This window comes from Aotus nancymaae, unplaced genomic scaffold, assembly GCF_030222135.1.
Source record: "Aotus nancymaae isolate 86718 unplaced genomic scaffold, 86718_ANA_hifiasm-v0.15.2.pri h1tg000064l_0, whole genome shotgun sequence".
NCBI lineage: Eukaryota > Metazoa > Chordata > Mammalia > Primates > Aotidae > Aotus > Aotus nancymaae.
In genome coordinates this window covers 3662256-3679933 of record NW_026988478.1, presented here as the reverse complement: position 1 = coordinate 3679933, position 17678 = coordinate 3662256, and the positions used below count along the sequence as shown (strand labels likewise).

The following is a 17678-nucleotide window of genomic DNA, read 5'->3' as shown; positions in this document are numbered from 1 at the left end:
GGCCAGGCTGGTCTTGAACTGCTGACTTCAGGTGATCCACCTGTCTCCCCCTCCCAAAGTGCTGGGGTTACAAGTGTGAGCCACCACACCTGGCCATCAGTTTCATTTTAATTTGTATTTCCCTGATTTTGAATGAGGTTGAGAATCTTTTCATGTATTTATTGGTCATTTAGATTTCCCCTGTTGTGAGGGGTCTGCCCAATTATTTTGTTCATTTTTCTCTTTAGTTTTCTGTCTTCTTATTGATTTATAGGATATATATTCATTCTGGATATAAGCCCTTGTCAGTTGTATGTCAAAATTATTTATTTTGCAGATCTCTCTCTCTCTCTCTCTCTCCTTTTAAAAATAATTTTAACCTTTATTTTAGATTCAGGGGGTACATGTGCAGGTTTTTAAATATGTGTATATTTCATGATACTGAGGTTTGGGGTACAGTTAATCCTGTCACCCAGGTACTGAGTATGTTACTCAAAAGTTAGTTTTTCAACCCTCACCCCCAATTCTCCCTCCCCTTTCTGGTAGTCCCCAGTTGTTGCCATCTTTGTGTCCATGAGTACCCAGTGTTTATCTCCCACCTACAAGTGAGAACATGCAGTATTTGGTTTTCTGTTCCTGTGTTAACTTGCTTAGGATAATGGCCTCTAGCTGCATTTGTGTTGCTGCAAATTACATTATTTCATTCTTTTTATGGCCACATAGTATTCCATGGTGTGTAATACCACATTTTCTTTATCCAGTCCGTTGTCGATGTGAATCTATCTTTGCTATTGTGAATAGTGCTGCGATGAACATACGTGCGCATGTGTCCTTTTGGTAGAAATGATTTATTTTCCTTTGGATATATGCCCAGTAATGGGATTGCTGGGTTGAAAGGTAGTTTTATTTTAAGTTCTTTGAGATATCTTCAAACTGCTTTCCACAGTAGCCAAACTAATTTGCATTCTCACTAACAGTATATAAGTGTTCTCTTTTCTCCACAGCCTCACCATTATTGTTGTTTTTTGACTTTTTAATAATAGCCTTTCCGACTGGTGTGAGATGGTATCTCATTGTGGTTTTGATTTGCATTTCTCTGATGATAAGAAATATGGAGCATTTTTGCATGTTTGTTGGTTGCTTGTATGTCTTCTTTTGAAAAGTGTCTATTCATGTATTTTGCTCATTTTTCAATGAAGTTGTTTGTTTTTTGCTCGTTCAATTGTTTAAGTTCCTTATAGATTCTGGATATTAGACCTTTGATGGATGCATAGTTGGCAAATATTTTCTCCCATTCTGTGGAATGTCTGTTTACTCTGTTGATAATTTCTTTTGCTGTGCAGAAGCTCTTTAATTAGGTCCCACTGGTCAAGTTTTTGTTTTCATTGCAATTGCTTTTGAGGACTTAATCATAAATTCTTTCCTAATGCTAATGTCCAGAATGGTGTTTGCTGGGTTTTCTTCTAGAATTCTTATAGTTTGAGGTTTTGTATTTAAATCCTTAATCTATCTTGAGTTAATTTTTGTGTATGGTGAAAGGTAGTGGTCTGATTTCATTCTTCTGCATGTGGTTAGCCAGCTATCCCAGTACCATTTATTGAATAGAGAGTACTTTCTCCATTGCTTATTTTTGTGAACTTTGTTAAAGATTTTAAATGGCTATAGGTGTGCAGCTTTATTTCTCAGTTGTCCATTCTGTTCTATTGTCTACATATCTGTTTTTGTACCAGCACCATGATGTTTTGGTTACTGTATCCTTATAGTACAGTTTGAAGTAGGGTAATATGATGCCTTGAGCTTTGTTCTTTTTGCTTGTGATTGCTTTGGCTATTTGGACACTTTTTGGGTTCTGTATGAATTTTGGAATAGTTTTCTCTGGATCTGTGAAAAATGATTTGCTAGTTTGATAGGGATAGTGTTTAATCTTTAGATTGTTTTGGGCAGTTTGACATTTGAATGATATTGATTCTTCCAATCCATGAGCATGAAATGTTTTTCCATTTGTTTGTATCATCTATGATTTCTTCCAGCAGTGTTTTGTAGTTCTCTTTGTAGACATGTTTCACCTCCCTGGTTAGATGCATTCTTAGATAATTTTTTGTGTGGCTGTTGTAAATAGGATTACATTCTTGATTTGGCTCTCACCTTGAATGTTTTTGGAGTATAGAAATGCTACTGATTTTTGTGCATCGATTTTGTATTCTGCAACTTTACTGAAGTTGTTTATTTGTTCTAGGAGCCTTTTGGTGGAGTCTTCAGGGTTTTCTAGGTATAGAATCATATCATCAGCAAAGAGAAATACTTTCACTTCTTTTCCTATTTGGATTCCTTTTATTTCTTTCTCTTGCCTAATTGCTCTGGCTAGGACTTCCTCTTCTACTCTCTTAGTGGTATCTGTTGGTCAGTGGAAGTTCTTAATTTTAGTGTAGTCAAATTTATCCTTCTTTTCCATATATAGTGTTTATACATATCTGTTTTAGATATCTTTTTCAATTCCAGATTATGAAGCTACTCTTTATTTTCATCTTCTAAAGCTTTATAATTTTGTTTTTCACATTTAGTATTGTAAGTCAAGAACAGTGGAGTGTCTGAAATTTTGCCTTACTTGCAAGCTAACAAGTTAGCCTGCCTCAGTGTCACTAATGTTGGCAAAAGACACGAGACTCCAAGGTCAGAGACAAATGACTATTACTCACAGTGACAGCAGTGCCAGAGTATCAGCATTTTCTTGTGCCAGTTCCCAGAGCCCAAATTCCCATAGAGCAAATGTGTAGAGGGTCAGGTGACTTGTACATCTGGAGTGAACTGTGGTAGAAATGAGGAACCCCGAGCCTAGGGTACCTGAATCTTTTATAATGGGCTGTAAGGTTGCCCAGGCTTTGCCCAGAGGGAGAAATTGTCTTTACATACTGGACAGTAAACAAGTCTGTCATTTTCCTTGGGGAGAGACACTATATCTTCTAAGACTGTTTGCCATACCAATATCCTTGAAGAGACAGCAAAGAACAAAAAAAGTAGAGCTTCTGCCTTCAAGACTTGCAAAAACATGAGAGATTTAGGGAAAGCTATCTCCCCTAAGGTATAATTCACCTGTTAGTAATTTGTGTGTGGAGAGGTAAGTTTCATCATTTTCTGTGCTGATACTCCATTATCCCAGCATCATGACTTGGAAAAGTAGGAGAAAGCTGTCTTGCAAGGGACAGGTGCTGGTGAATTAGATTGAGGTTGCTGCATTGGAGGTGAGGAGTGGGTATGGACTGAGCCACATGCTTCAGAGATGGAATTGACAGGGCTCCATGGGCTGTGGGGTTGTTGAGGAAGGGGCTGAAGGAAGGACAGGTGTTAGGAGTAAGAGTTTTCTTTGTTGAACCTTAAAATGTATTGTGTCCATAGAGAGGAAAAACAAACATTTAAAATAGGCCTATACTGTATTGAATACTGCAAATTTGCTAAGATGGTAGATTTTGGATACTCTTACCTCTCACCTCCCCACACACAGATAACTATGTGAGATGACAGATATATTAATTGGCTTAAGTGTAGTAATTACTTCACTATATATATATTAAAACAACATGTTGTGATATCTTAAACATATGCAATAAAAAATTAAGCCCAAAATAAAGAGGTCTGTATTTCTCTTACCTTGTTAAATACTCAGTATAAAGTTGAATTTAGAATCTGAAGTGGATCATGCACCCAGAATTCCTGTATGTCCAGCTGGCCTCTTTCTGAGGTGTATTTCCTTTTCCGCCACCCCCCTCCCACCCCAAGGTGGAGTCTTGCTCTGTCACCCAGGCTGGAGTGCAGTGGTGCAATCTTGGCTCACTGCAACTTCCGCCTCCAGGGTTCAAGCAATTCTCCTACCTCAGCCTCCCGAGTAGCTGGGATTATAGGCGCCTGCCACCGCGCCCAGCTGATTTTTCTATGTTTAGTAGAGAAGGGGTTTCACATGTTGTTCAGGCTGGTCTTGAACTCCTGACCTCGTGGTCCGCCAACCTTGGCCTCCCAAAGTGCTGGGATTACAGGTGTGAGCCACCACACTCGGCCCAAAACCTCAACTTTTTAACAAAAGGAAACAAATCATAGAGCAAAGGAGATTTTCTTTCATTAACCAAGGTCCAGTAATACAAGAACTATGCTGAGTATTTCACATGGAAGGGATTTCATACAGGGATGTGGCTATACAGGGTCTGGAAGGATGAAAAAATAAAAAGTGGATGCTGAAGCCATCCAGAGATTAGCAACAACTACCTCTAGGTGCTGGGTGAGGAAAGGGAAGAGGTGGGGATACAAAACCTAGGTGCTCAGAGGAGGAGCTACCTAGGGTGGTGCTGATGAGAGGGAGGGGAGAGCTAGCGCTCCTGCTAGAAGTGCCAAAAATCTTTTAGCTAGTACAGTTTCCACTGCTAGCAGGAGGACCGTCAAGGCTAAAAGCAGGAACTGAGTCCTTTCTTCCCAGCTTCTTCTTTCTACTGTCGCAGCATAACCAGAGGCAGCAGCAAGGAAGCCTGAGAAATGTAGATTGCAGAGTAGAATTACTGAGTAGTGGCAGAAGAGTAGGGTTGGGGCTGAGAGACAATAGGTAAATAACTAGCACAAAGTCTAAGCAGCAAACCGTTGAGATCAGATCCTCCTACAGCAAGGTGAAAATTGGAATGCTCATTTCGTTGCTGCTCCTAGGAACTGTGGCCCGTGGGTCAGTTTGGAATTAACGGCAAGTAAAGGAGATTCTGGGGCAGTGTATGCCTATGTTGTATGTCTGATTAATTTCCAAAGTCAGGTTGAATTAATTTTGGATTTATATGCATTTTCGAGGTCAGGGCTACAGGTCATAATATCTGAGGTTTCATTCTAGCCACATTTCCTATCACCTGAGTAGTTGTTGCTGTGTTGGGGAGAGGATACAGAGAGGAACAGGCACTGAAAAAGAGAGGGAAATAATGGATTCAGAGTTGGGACATCCGGGAAGCAGCTGGAGATGTGCATCTGGAACTCTGGGGTGAGATTTGGGGCTAAAGATAACAATTTGGGTGCTTCATGTTAAGCACATCCTTTGAGAATGTATGCAGTTTCCGAGGAGAGAATGTGGGAGAGTGAGAAGAGACAAGGGAAAGGTTGAAAACTTTGGAGGATACCATTTTCAAAGTTAGAGCCAGCCAGGGCAAGATCATCCTAATGGAGAGCTCTTCATTCAAGCAGATTATTTGCTTGAAACTTCCGTTTTGGGTATTATTTGCACTGTAGCGGAATGAACAACCATAATGCGAGTTTAAAGCCCAGATACCAAAATATTGTTTGTTTCTAGTCTCCCTGAAACTCTGTCTTTCATAAATGTTGTTGTGGGCAATATGCACCTCTTCACCTCCCTTCTCTGCAGGGCTGGTAAAGGAAGAGGCAGGCTTTGCTGACCTCATTTTGGCAAGTCTGTTGACTCTTTCTTGGGCATTTCCCATGCTCATTGTCACAATACTGTTGCTACCTTAATTTAACTCTAGAATTGAGTTTAAACCCCTGATCAGAATTTCTTTTCCTTTGTCATTATAGCTGCTTTTCGAAAAGCAAATTACTAAATTTCTTAAGTAATTTTAATTTCAGTTTGACAAAGAGGCAACATATATGCAGGCTTTAAAACATGCTCTGAGACCACAGAAAGGTCTTTTTCTGATCCAAATATCCTATTAAAACTGTGACTGTAGGAAAAAGTCTGTAGGCTAGAGCAAGTACAGCTGAAAAACTGTTTTTAAAAACACTTAAATAATTACCTTTCATCCTAAATTACAGACATGTTCAGCATTTTAAGAAAAGCTGATATACCCAAATCTGAATGTATATGACAAATAGATCCTTAACACCCTTTCGTTTTACCAAAGGAGTCTTTGATGATGCCTTTAAATAAGCAAGTGTCTAAAGTAAATTTAAAATGTTTTGAATTATAAAAAATAGATTTACATGTGATGTTTCAAGGACACATCTTGTAAAGGAAGTACAGATGTAAAATGTTGAGCAAGGTCATCAAAGTTTTCACAAGAAGGAAAAGAATAACATTTATTCCTACCTTTTCTTTTTTCTTATCAGCGTCTCAAAATAGACCAACAGTATACTCCATTGTTACTATTTATTTGCTGCAATACAAATGTCTTCTCATTTGACTTTAGCCCTTTAACCTTGAGCTAAGATGACCCTGTGGAAACAAATGAGCACTGTAGAGACACCTGCCCCTCCGAAGGGTTTGGAAGGAGAGAGTTCTGTGGGAGAGTTTGCCTAGGAAGTGGTACAGGGTGGGTTGCCCAGGAGGTGAGCGTGGAGTAGAAATCAAGAAGGTGCTGAATTCCATCTCCCAGGAACCCATCCAAGACTGACTTTTCTTATATGAGACCCCCAGGCAGAGGTGGGGAAATCCCCAAGCCTTCCCAGATGGCAGTGAGGCTTTCTAACCTTAACTTTTTAGTTAGGAATTAGTTCACATTAGCAGTTTTTGGCTTCCTGAGGCTGAGGTTGGGGAGCTTTTATGAAATCATAGAAATGTCTGGCCCTTATCTCTTGATGGAGATCCAACCTTAATTTATCCATCAAACATAGCCTAAACTGTTGCCCTCTTTCTCTCTCTCTGTCCTCCTCCTTCCCTGCCTCCCTCCTTCTTTCTCTTTCTTTCTTTTCTTCCTCTCATTTCCCAGTGGCCTGGTCTCCAAAAACAAATGAATGTGAAATCAGCAAGGATTCTCCTCCCTGAAAACATTGTGTTGTTGGCAAAAGCAACAACTTCCCCTGCAAACACTGAAACCTTCCAACAGAGTGAATGGGGAAGATCATATTTGGTGTTCAGCAATCTTAAAAAAATAAACCAGACAGCAAAAACCCAGAGGAAGTGAAGAAAGTTAGTAGAAACTGGTCATATTATACAGATGATTTCTTCTCCATCTGTATCTCCTGTCTTTTCTTGCAGTATTGGGAAATGAATATGGCTGGTGTGAGAGAAGGTAGGTGACAGTGGATACTGTACACAGGGAGCTCTGTGGAGCCTTGCAGCCCTGAAGGTTTTTATTTGCAAGGTGTTGGTTGAATCAGCCTTTCCTCCTAAAAGTTTCAGCACATACAAGTTGCTGACCTATTGGCTGTTTTCTTCTTTTAACCCAAATTCTCTATTCTTAGTTGTTTTGTCATGAAGGATGTATCTTCTCATTTTTGAAATCAAATGGATCCATGCCTTTCACATGTAAATTTCTGTTCAACTGCTTAAAATTATATTTATTGATCCATAACATTTGTACATATTTATGGGGTACATGTAATATTTTGCTACATGCATAGTGTAATGGTCAAGTCAGAGTATTTAGGATATCTATCACCCTGTGTATTTATCATTTCCATGTGTTGGGAACATTTCAGGTCATTCTCTTCTAGCTATTTTGAAACATAGAATACGTTGCTGTTAACTATAGTTGCTCTACTCTGTTACTGAACATTAAAACTTACTCTATCTAACTGTATGTTTGTACTCATTAGCTAACGTTTCTTCATCCCCTCACCCCTCAACACACCCTTCCCAGCATCTAGTAACTATCATTCTACTCTGCCTCCATGAGATTAGTTCTTTTAGCTCCCAAATATAAGTGAGAATACATGATATTTTTCTTTGTGCCTGACTTATTTTACTTAACATAATGACCTCTACTTCCATCCATGTTGCTGTAAATAACAGGATTTTATTCTTTTTTTATGGTTGAATAGTATTCCGTTGTGTATATATTCCATATTTTCTTTATCCATTTATTTGTTAATGAACACATGATTCTGTATCTTTGCCATTGTGAATGGTGTTGCAGTAAACATGGGGGTGTATGTATCTGTTTGATATACTGATTTCCTTTCCTTTGAATAAATACCATGTAGTGAGACTGTTGGATTGTATAGTAGTTCTGTTTTTAGTTTTTTCGAGAAATATCCATACTGTTTTCCATAATGGCTGTGCTAATTTACATTCCCACCAGCAGTGTATGAGAGTTGTCTTTTTTTCGCATCCTACTTAGCATCTGTTATTTTTTGTCTTTTTGATAATAGCCATTCTAATTTCATAAGATATCTGTTGTGTTTTTGATTTGCATTTCCCTGATGATTAGTGATGTTCTGCATTTTTTCATATATCTTTTAGCCACTTGTAGATCTTCTTTTGAGAAATGTCTATTCAGTATGTCCTTTTAAATGAGATTCTTTGTGCGTGTGTGTGTGTGTGTGTGTGTGTGTTTTGCTGTTGAGTTTCTTGTAGATTCTGGATATGAGTTTCTTGTCAGATGAATAGTTTATTATGATTATGTTCTCCCATTCAAAGGTTGCCTTTTCACTCTGTTATTTACTTTGATGTGCAAAAGCCTTTTACTTCAATATAGTTCCATTTGTTTACTTCTGTTTTTCTTACCCATGCTTCGGATGTCTTAGCCATAAAATCTCTGCCTAGAACAGTGTCCTAGAGTGTTTCCCGTAAATTTTCTTTTGGTAGTTCATAGTTTTGGGTCTTATGTTTAAGTCTTAATGCTATTTTGAGTTGATTTTGGGATATGGTGAGAGATAGGGGTCCAATTTCACTCTTCTGCATATGGATATCCAGTTTTACCAGTATTATTTATTGAAGAGGGTATCTTTCCCCAATGTATGTTCTGGGCATCTCTGTCAAAAATCAGTTGGCTGTAAATATGTGGATTTATTTCTGGGTTCTTTATTCTGTTCCGTTGATCTATGTGCCTGTTTATATGCCAATACCATGATGTTTGGGTTACTGTAGTTTTGTAGTGTATTTTGATGTCAGGTAATGTGATGCTTCTAGCTTTGTTCTTTTTGCTCAGGATTGCGTTGGCTATTTAGGCCCTTTTTTGGTTCCATATGAATTTTTTGACTGATTTTTCTATTTCTATAAAAAAATCATTGGTATTTTAATAGTGATTGCACTGAATATGTAGATTGCTTTAGGTAGTATGTTGATTTTAGCAGTATTAATTCTTCCTGGCTATTAAAAAGTCAAAAAATCACAGATGCTGGTGAGGTTGTAGAGAAAAAGGAACATTTATATACTGTTGGTGGAATTAGTTCAATCATTGTGGAAAGCAGTGTGGTGATTCCTCAGCTAAAAACAGAACTGCCATTCGACCCAGCAATCCCATTACTGGTGTATACCCAGAGGAATATAAATGGTTCTGTCATAAAGACAAATGCACATGTATGTTCACTGCAGCACTATTTGCAATAGCAAAGACATGGAATCTACCTAAGTGCCCATTAGTGCTAGATTGAATAAAGAAAATGTGGTACATACACACCATGGAATATTATGCAGCCATAAAAAGGAACAAGACCATGTCATTTGCAGGAATATGAATGGAGCTGGAGGCCATTGTTGTTAACAAAGTAACACAGGAACAGAAAACCAAATACTGTATGTTCCCACTTATGAGTGGGAGCTAAATGATGAGAACACATGGACTCTTACAGGGGAACAACAGACATTGGACATTCCGGAGGGTGGAGGGTTGGAGGAAGGAGAGGATCAGGAAAAATAACTAATGGGTACTAGGTTTGATACCTGGATGATGAAATAATCTGTACAAAAAACCCCCTGATGACAGGAGTTTATCTTAGAACAAACCTGCACATGTACCCCTGAACTTAAAGAAAAAAAACCCAAACAGTATTAATTCTTCTAACTCATGATCATAGGATGTCTTTCCGTTTATTTGTGTCCTCTTCAATTTCTTTCATCAGTGTTTTGTAATTTTCCTTGTAGAGATCTTTCACCTCCTTGGTTAAATTTATTCCTAGGTATTTCTTTGGTAACTATTGTAAATGGGATTGCCTTCTTGATTTCTTTTTCAGCTAGTTTATTATAGGTGTAAAGAAATGCTACTGATTTTTGCAGTTTGCTTTTGTAGCCTGAAACTGTACTAAATTTATCAGATATAAGAGTGTTTTTGGTGTAGTCTTTAGGTTTTTCTAAATATAAGGTCTTGTCATCTGTAAACAGGAACAGTTTGACTTTCTCTTTCCAATTTGGATGTAGCTATTGGATGAAATGTTCTGTAAATGTCTATTAGGTTCATTTGGTCTAAAGTGCAGTTTAAATCCAATGTTTCTTTGTTAATTTTTTGCTTAGATGATCTGTCTAATGTTGATAGTAGGGTAAATTCTTCCATTGTTATTATATTGGAGTCTAACACTCCCTTTAGATATAATAATGTTTGCTTTATATACCCAGGTGCTCCTGTTTTGGGTACATGTACATTTAGATTTGTTATTTCATTTTCTGTATTGATTCCCTTATTATATTATGATGTTCTTTGTTTCCTTTTACTGTTTTTGACTTAAATTCTGTTTTATCTGACATACATGTAGCTATTCCTGCTCATGTTTGGTTTCTTTTTGTGCAGAATGTCCTTTTACATCCGTTTACTTTTAGTTTATAAATGTCTTTACAGGTGAAATGAGTTTCTTATAGGTGGCATATAATTGGGTCATATTTTTTAATTCATTCAGCCAGTCTATATTTCTTATGTGGAAATATTAATCAGTTTACTTTCAAGGTTATTGATACACAAGGACTTATTCTTACCGTTTTGTTAACTGTTTTCTGGTTTTGTGTTTCTTTGTTCCTTTCTTTCTCTCTTACTGTTTATTATTGCCATTTGCAGGTCTTCTGTAGTGGTAACATTTGAATTTCTTTTTTTTTCCCCCCTCATTTGGATGTTTGCTCTACCTGTGAGTTTTATTCTTTTGTGTGTTTTCATGATGGTAGATATCATACTGTCACTTCCAGGTATAGGGTTCCTTTAGGCATGTCTTATAGTGGTGGTCTGATGGTGATGAATCCTCTCAGTTTTTGCTTGTCTGGGAAAGACTTTATTTCTCCTTATTTTATGAAGGATAACTTTGCTAGGTACAGTATTTTTGGCTGTCAGCTTTTTTCTCTTTCAGCACTTTGAACCTAAATCTCAAGCTCATTCTCTCCTTGACTGTAATCTTTCTGCTGAGAAATCTATTAGTCTGATGTGGGGGCAGTTCCCTTATGTGACTAGATGCTTTTCTCTTACTGTTTTTAGAATTCTCTATCTTTGACCTTTGACAGTATGCCACAGAGAAGACCTTTTTAGGTTATATCCATATCTATTTGGGGATCTCTGAGATTCCTGTCTCTAGATGCCTTAATCTCTTGCTAGACTTGGGAATTTTTCAGCTGTTATTTTGTCAAATGCGTTTTCCATGCCTTTGTCTTTCTCTTCATTTTCTGGAACATCCACAGTCAGAATATTTGGTCACTTTATGGCATCCCGTATGTCTTGTAGGCTTTGTTGATTCTTATTCATTTATTTTTCCTTTTTCTTTTTTGTCTGATTGGCTTATTTCAAAACATTTGTCTTTAAGTTCTGGAATTTTTATGCTTAATCTTGTGTATTGTTGAACTTCTTGAATGAATTTTTTATTTCATATGTTGAATTCTTCAGTTCCTGAATTTCTGTTTGTTTTTTTCACATACTTCTCTTTAGTGAATTTCTCATTCACATTCTGAATTGTTTTTCTGATTTCTTTGTATTGTTTATCTGTGTGCTGTTGTATCTTACTGAGCTTCCTTAATATCATTATTTTGAATTTTTTCTGGTGTTTAAAAAATGTCTATTTCATTGGAATCTGTTTCTAGAAAATTATTGTGCTCCTTTGGAGGTGTCTTTATTTCCTTGCTCTTTTATGTTTCTTGTGTTTTTATGTTGATACCTGCATATCTGACGTAACAGTCACTTCTTCAATTTTTTTGGATTGGCTTTAGAGAGGGAAGACTTTTTCCTGAGGATGTGTTTATATTGATGACTAGGTATAGTGCTTTAGCTTATATTCTGGGTACAGGCAATGGTGTAGTCTCTGTATGATTTCTTTGACTGTGAACAGCATGGCATGGTGGCCTGGCTGTGGTTGTTAGTGGAGGCTGTGGTGATGGTTTGCTGGGGATGCCTTTGCTGGCCCCAGCAGGTGGGCCAGTCCTTTGTGCCCAGTGGTGGCAGTGGTAGGCCAACTATGCCTCCTATTAGGCTGCTGGGCAGTGCACATGGGCACCAGTGTTAGCAGGTCCAGGCAGGCTGCTTCTTGGGCCTCCAGGTGGCTTGCTCAGATTCCAGCAGTGGTCTGGATGAGTGGGCAGGTCCTGGGGCCCCTGGGCAGTGTGCGTGGCATGGGAGATAGTAGTACCAGTGGTAGGACAACCCTCAGGCTTTCAGGCAGCACTTGCTAATGTTAGTATTGGCTATGATGGGCTGGGTGGCGCCTCCTCAGGTCCCCAGGAATACAAAGACACCAGTGGTAGTAGCCTGAGTAGAGTGATCCCCAGACTCCTGGGTGATGTGCTCAGACACTTGGGGCAAGGGGTGGTTGTGCCAGGCTAGGTGCTCCTGTCCTTAGCTTTCTGGTGGTATGCACAAGTGCAGGCTGTGGTGCAATCTGTGGCATGGGTGGGGAGAGCTTGTCCCCATGGTGCAGATAAGTACACAGCATCCGTGCTGCTCAGTGGGTGGTGAGTGGGGGGTGGGCGGTGGTTGTTAGTGGCAGTGACCCTAGACACTTGGGCAGCTTTCAGGCTCTTGGGAGTGCACACATCAGTCCTCAGCAGCAGCAGCAGTAACAGCAGTGATGACAGTGGGCAGGGAGCCTATCTTTAGAGTGCATGCTAGTGCACAGTGGCCACGTAGGCAAACAGCTGTCAGGCTTTGGGGAACATGCACATGGGCTCCCCTTGTTTCAGTAGCACAGCAGCAGCTTCCCTGGTGTGCTGCACTACTCATTCCCTGTGGTGTGGGACTCTTGAGTGGGCTACAGTATGAGGGACCTTGCTGCGCTGCTGGGTTCAGCCACATCATGCTACTGCAGTCCTCCAGTGTAGGGAGGGGGTTGTCAGTGGGGCTTTGGAGATGTCAAGATGCAGGGGCTATGGGGCCTCAGGGCAGGATGCCCTGGTTGGGGTTAGGCACTCAAATTGGTGCTGTTCTTCAGTTGCTTAGGTCTCAGGGGAGTGTGTAGAACACAGCATTAGTCCCCTTTCTGGAGAAACGCCTTTGCACAGTCTCTAGGCAGCTCCCTATGCTAGTCTCAGAGCCTGGGAGGATAGAGAGGTTCTTCCATAGGTAAGATCGCAGGAGTCAATGGTAGGAATCTGGACTTCTTGGGATCTCTCACCCTTTCTCTGCACTGGGAGCCTCTCCAGGCTCCCAGTGATGCCAGCTGAGCTGGCTGCCTTGTTTTTCCTTAGTTTCTGTGCCTCAGGTGTTTCCTGTCACTTCTCTGCTAAATTCCAGTGTTTTCTCTTAGATGTTCTATTTGAAATGTGATTTTCTATTTCCTATTTTGGTTCTTCTTTGGGGAGGTGGCGAGTGCCAGGTACCTCTAGTCAGTTATTTTGAACCTCCCCATCCCTCCCCAGGTCAATTTTTTTTTTTTTTTTAATAAGAGGATTTTTTTCTCTTTAATTTTCTGGGATTATGTCCCATATAATTCTTATAAAGCAATCTAGACAAAATTTTAAGTCATTAATTTTATGCTTTTTTCTTGTGTTGAAGCTACTAAAACAACAGGGTGGCTTTTCTTCAGTTAATCATCCTGCTTCCTCTTTTCCATTATTTATTAATTTGCCATCTAGCAATTGTATGATGAGAAATTCTTTTTTACCTTTTAAACTTTACTGAAGGCATCTGGGCCAGGAGATCACATGGTTAGAGACATTATACTTATTTCCTTCCAACACAAAGACAGCAAATAGTAGCAAACCCCACCCACATCTATACCCGAGCAAAACACTATTATCATGTTTGCTATCCTACAAGACCCAATTTCCCTTGACTTTTACTGGAGAAAAGTGTCAGTACTAGAAATTTAAACAGAATCCTTAACATGCCCACTGATTATTTCGAGGATCCTTCAGTTCATTTTCTAGAGCGGTAGTAGCTGGTCAGGGGACCTACTGTTTGGTGTGCAGCATTCTAGTGCTGAGGATAGCATAATGAGTAAGACTCATAATGAGTAAGATCCTGTCCCCAGGCATCTCATAGGCCACTGTGAGAAACACATCAGTAAACTTCAGTGCAGAATGGTAAGTGCTGTGTAAGCCCTTAATGTATTAAGGAGATCTCCAGAAGGGGCACCCAACTAGGTCTCAGAAGTCCTAACGACCTTTGAAGGCTGTGTAGGAGCTATATGGAAAAACTTCCAGGCAATGGCAACAGCATGTAAAAAGGCAGAAAGGAACAGGGTGATTCTGAGTGACCAAGAGTTTAGGAGTAGAGAAGTGTGAGGTGTTTATGAGGAGGGCAATGAATGAGGCTGGAGAGAGGTAAGTGGCAGGCAGATCAGGGAAGGCATAGGCATGGTACACTGTGTTGAGTAGGGATTTTATTTCAAAGGTGATGGAGTCACTGAATCACTTTGGGGAATGGCATTATTCAGTGGGTGTTTTGGATAACTCATTGGCAGTGGTGTGGAGGAAGAATTTGAGGACTCAGGAGGCTGTTAAGAGTAGTTCAGAGATGTGATGACGGTAGCCTGGACTGAGGATATGTTCATGGAAGTGGAGAAAATAAAATGGAATCAAGAGACGTTTGGCATGTAGAATGGATAGCACTTGGGGTGGGGTGTGTGTGTGTGTGTGTGTGTGTGTGTGTGTGAGAGAGAGAGAGAGAGAGAGAGAGAGACAGAGACAGAGACAGAAAGAGAGAGGCAAGGAGAGAGAGATGGAAGACATATGCTGGGGAGCTCTGTGCAGCATTTGTGGCCCTGAAGATTTTTATTTGGAAGGTATTGATTGAATCCATCTTCTTTCCTGAAAACTTCAGCACGTACAAGTTGCTGACTTATTGGCTGTTTTTAAAAACATCTAAATTCTGTAGATATATTTCTGAGAGTCCCTTAAATTTTTCTTAAGTCTAGGGCAGCTTTTAGTTTTTAGACATTATCAACTATATGGGTGGTGATTTCACTAATTGAGAGAAGGGAAGATAGGCAAATAAGTGGAATTATGAGTTTGTAATTTTGTGTTTGAGGGATCTTTGGAATATCCAAAGAAAATTTCCAGAAGGCAATTGAACGTGAAAAAAACTGAAGTTCATGAAGTTTGGGTTGGAGTTACGGATTTTTATGTCAGTAGCAAATAGGCAATTAACAAATTCATGGTAATAGACAAAATCACCCAGGGAGATTATTTCGGGCAAGTGTGATAGAAGGCCAAGGTTGTAACACTGGTTGAGAAAAAGAAATTAAGGTAATTGAGAAGTGTCTAGGAAGAAGGGGATGATATTTAGGGCACAGAGGTCAAGGGAAGGGGTGATTTCAAGAAAGGAGTGGACAATAGATTTAGAATGTCTCAGATCATCTAAGCTAGGAGCCTAAACTTATCCTGGCTATGAAGGAATTGGATGGTCATTGATGAGAGCAGTTTTAATGGAGCCAGAGCCGGACTATAAGGTGTATCAGTTAGGAATGAGTTTGGCTGCAAGTTAAAGAAAACCTAAACACAATGGCAAACAGATCTAGGCTTATTTTTCTCATCTAGCATAAAGTTCAGAGATGGGATGCTGCTAGTGTTTGTTCAAGAACTTAGTGATCATCAGGGTCTTCTTGCAATTCTTGAAGATTTTTCCTTATGATCTCAAGCTGCTTGATGCAGCCTCAGATATGTTCATGTTCAAGATAGGAAGAAGGGAGAAAGAATGGCATCTTCAGGAAACCAGAAACTTCCAAGAAATCCCCACCTACAGCTAACTACTTAGGTCTCATTGGTCATAATGAGACATATGACTACCTGTAGTCACAAGGAATGCTGGGAAAGCAGGGAATATTCTGGCATAGCGATCCACTGTCTGGGTTGGGCACATTGACACTGTAAGAAACATTTGGGTTCTGTTAGTAAGGAAGAGAAGAGTGTTTATCGAGTGGGCAGCTAACAGTGTTGGACTTACATAGGTTGAGAAATGAATAGGAAGTGAGAAAATGGGGACAGTCCATGTCTATGACTCCTTAAGAGGCAGTTCTAAAGAGTATGGACTAGAGAAGATGGTAGTCAGAGTAGAATATGGCAAAATAATGGAAGGTTACATTCTAGAATATGAAAGGCTTGAGTAAGTGAGTTGGAAGGTCGAAGATGCATAGGAGTTTTCACACCCCAGGACAATACCTAGAGACTTGGGATGGGCAAGGGCTGTGCTTTTATGTAAAATGGCAGAAGGGGTTCGTACAGGGGCTTCTGCAGACAAAACGGTTAATAGGAAAGAGCATATACAGAGGTTGAGGATCTGGAAATTCACTCACTTAAAACTATCCATGTTTAGTATTCATGTGTTTCCAGTTTAAAGACTACTGCTTTAAATCATATAACAGTTTGTTCAGTCATTAGCATTTCCAGTTCTATGTGATAATCACAAGTTGAGTGCTGACTTGAAGTGAATTTTCTCCCCTTCCCCAGCCAGGCTTGGCCTCAGGTAGGGCATTGCCACAGGGAGGGTGTGTGCTCCCTTTGAGTCTCCTACCAGGAATTTCTTGCCCTCTGGGTTTGGAGTGTAGGATGAAAGGAGAAAGTGGGGCAGGTAAGTTTCTATTTCTTTGGTGATTGCAATATGGCTTTGATCTCTCTGGTCCCTGGCAGGTGTTCAGAGCTGACTTCTTCGCAGGTGTCCCATTTCTTTGCTGGACCAATTTGCCTTCCCTCTGGTTAGTATTTACTTGACTCATGTAATGTACTTTTTTATTTCTGGTAGCACTACCCTTTTTAAGGATCCTCTTGGGTAATGTCTCCTTAACTTGGGACCCACTTCTGGTCCCCAGGGTTTACCAGCCTTTGATCTGCTTTGATGTTAGGGGTGTTGTGTTTCAATATGTCCCCAAAGATTGTGTTGGAAACTCAATTGCTATTGTAACAGTATTAAAAGGTGGGGCCTTTAGGAGGTGATTAAGCCATGAGGTCTTGCTCCCGTGAATGGAGAGTTTGGCCCCTATTTTCTCTCTATCTCATGCATTCCCTCCCACCTTCTGTTTTCTGCCATGGGATTTACCTTTGCCAAATGCTGGTGCCATGCCGTTGGACTTACTGGCCTCCAAAACTGTGAGCCAAATAAATATCTTTTCTCTATAAATTACCCAATTGCTGGTATTCTCTTACTGCAGAAAATGGTTCAAAAGAGGAGCGGAGTTACTTCTAGTACAGCAGTCTCTCTCTGTCTTTCCCTCTCTCCGTCCCTCTTACTGGCTTAGGTTAAAACCTTCTAAACCTTTGTATGTATTTTTTTAAATTCACAGATCCATTGAACTGATTCTGATATTCTTAGGGGCTCCCTACAGACCAAGCACATTTAATGGGAAAGGAACACTTGACTTTATAAAGAAGAAATTTAAAATGCATTTTATGAGAAAAATAAATAAAATTTAAGAAAATAAAAATTAACTCCAGGTCCTAAAAATAAAAAAATTCAGAAAAAGGGTTAGCTACAAAATTTTCCCTCAGACTTGTTCTCAGTAACATTAAATGCCAGAAAGTAGCAGAAATTGCAATATTTCCAGAGTATTGAGGAAGAAATAGAATGACCCTCAAATATTATACTTAGCTTGATGCATAGAAGGCACTAATTTTTGTTGTTGTTGTTATTAAACAAATACCAGAATGCAAAGGTCTTTTCTCTGGTGGTTGCAGA

At 39.6% G+C, this 17678-nt stretch overlaps 1 protein-coding gene across 5 annotated transcripts in view; it reads left to right on the top strand.

Moving 5' to 3' along the window:
- SH3GL3 (SH3 domain containing GRB2 like 3, endophilin A3) overlaps window positions 1-17678 on the top strand; it is a 302580-nt gene that overhangs the window by 199440 nt on the left and 85462 nt on the right. The window contains exon 1 of one of the 5 annotated variants that reach the window (XM_064366157.1): window positions 6941-6959. The exons of the other annotated variants lie outside the window; for them this stretch is intronic. The gene's annotated coding sequence lies outside the window, so the exon portion shown is untranslated. Of the gene's footprint in view, window positions 1-6940; window positions 6960-17678 lie in introns of those variants that run through there. 5 annotated transcript variants of the gene reach the window in all.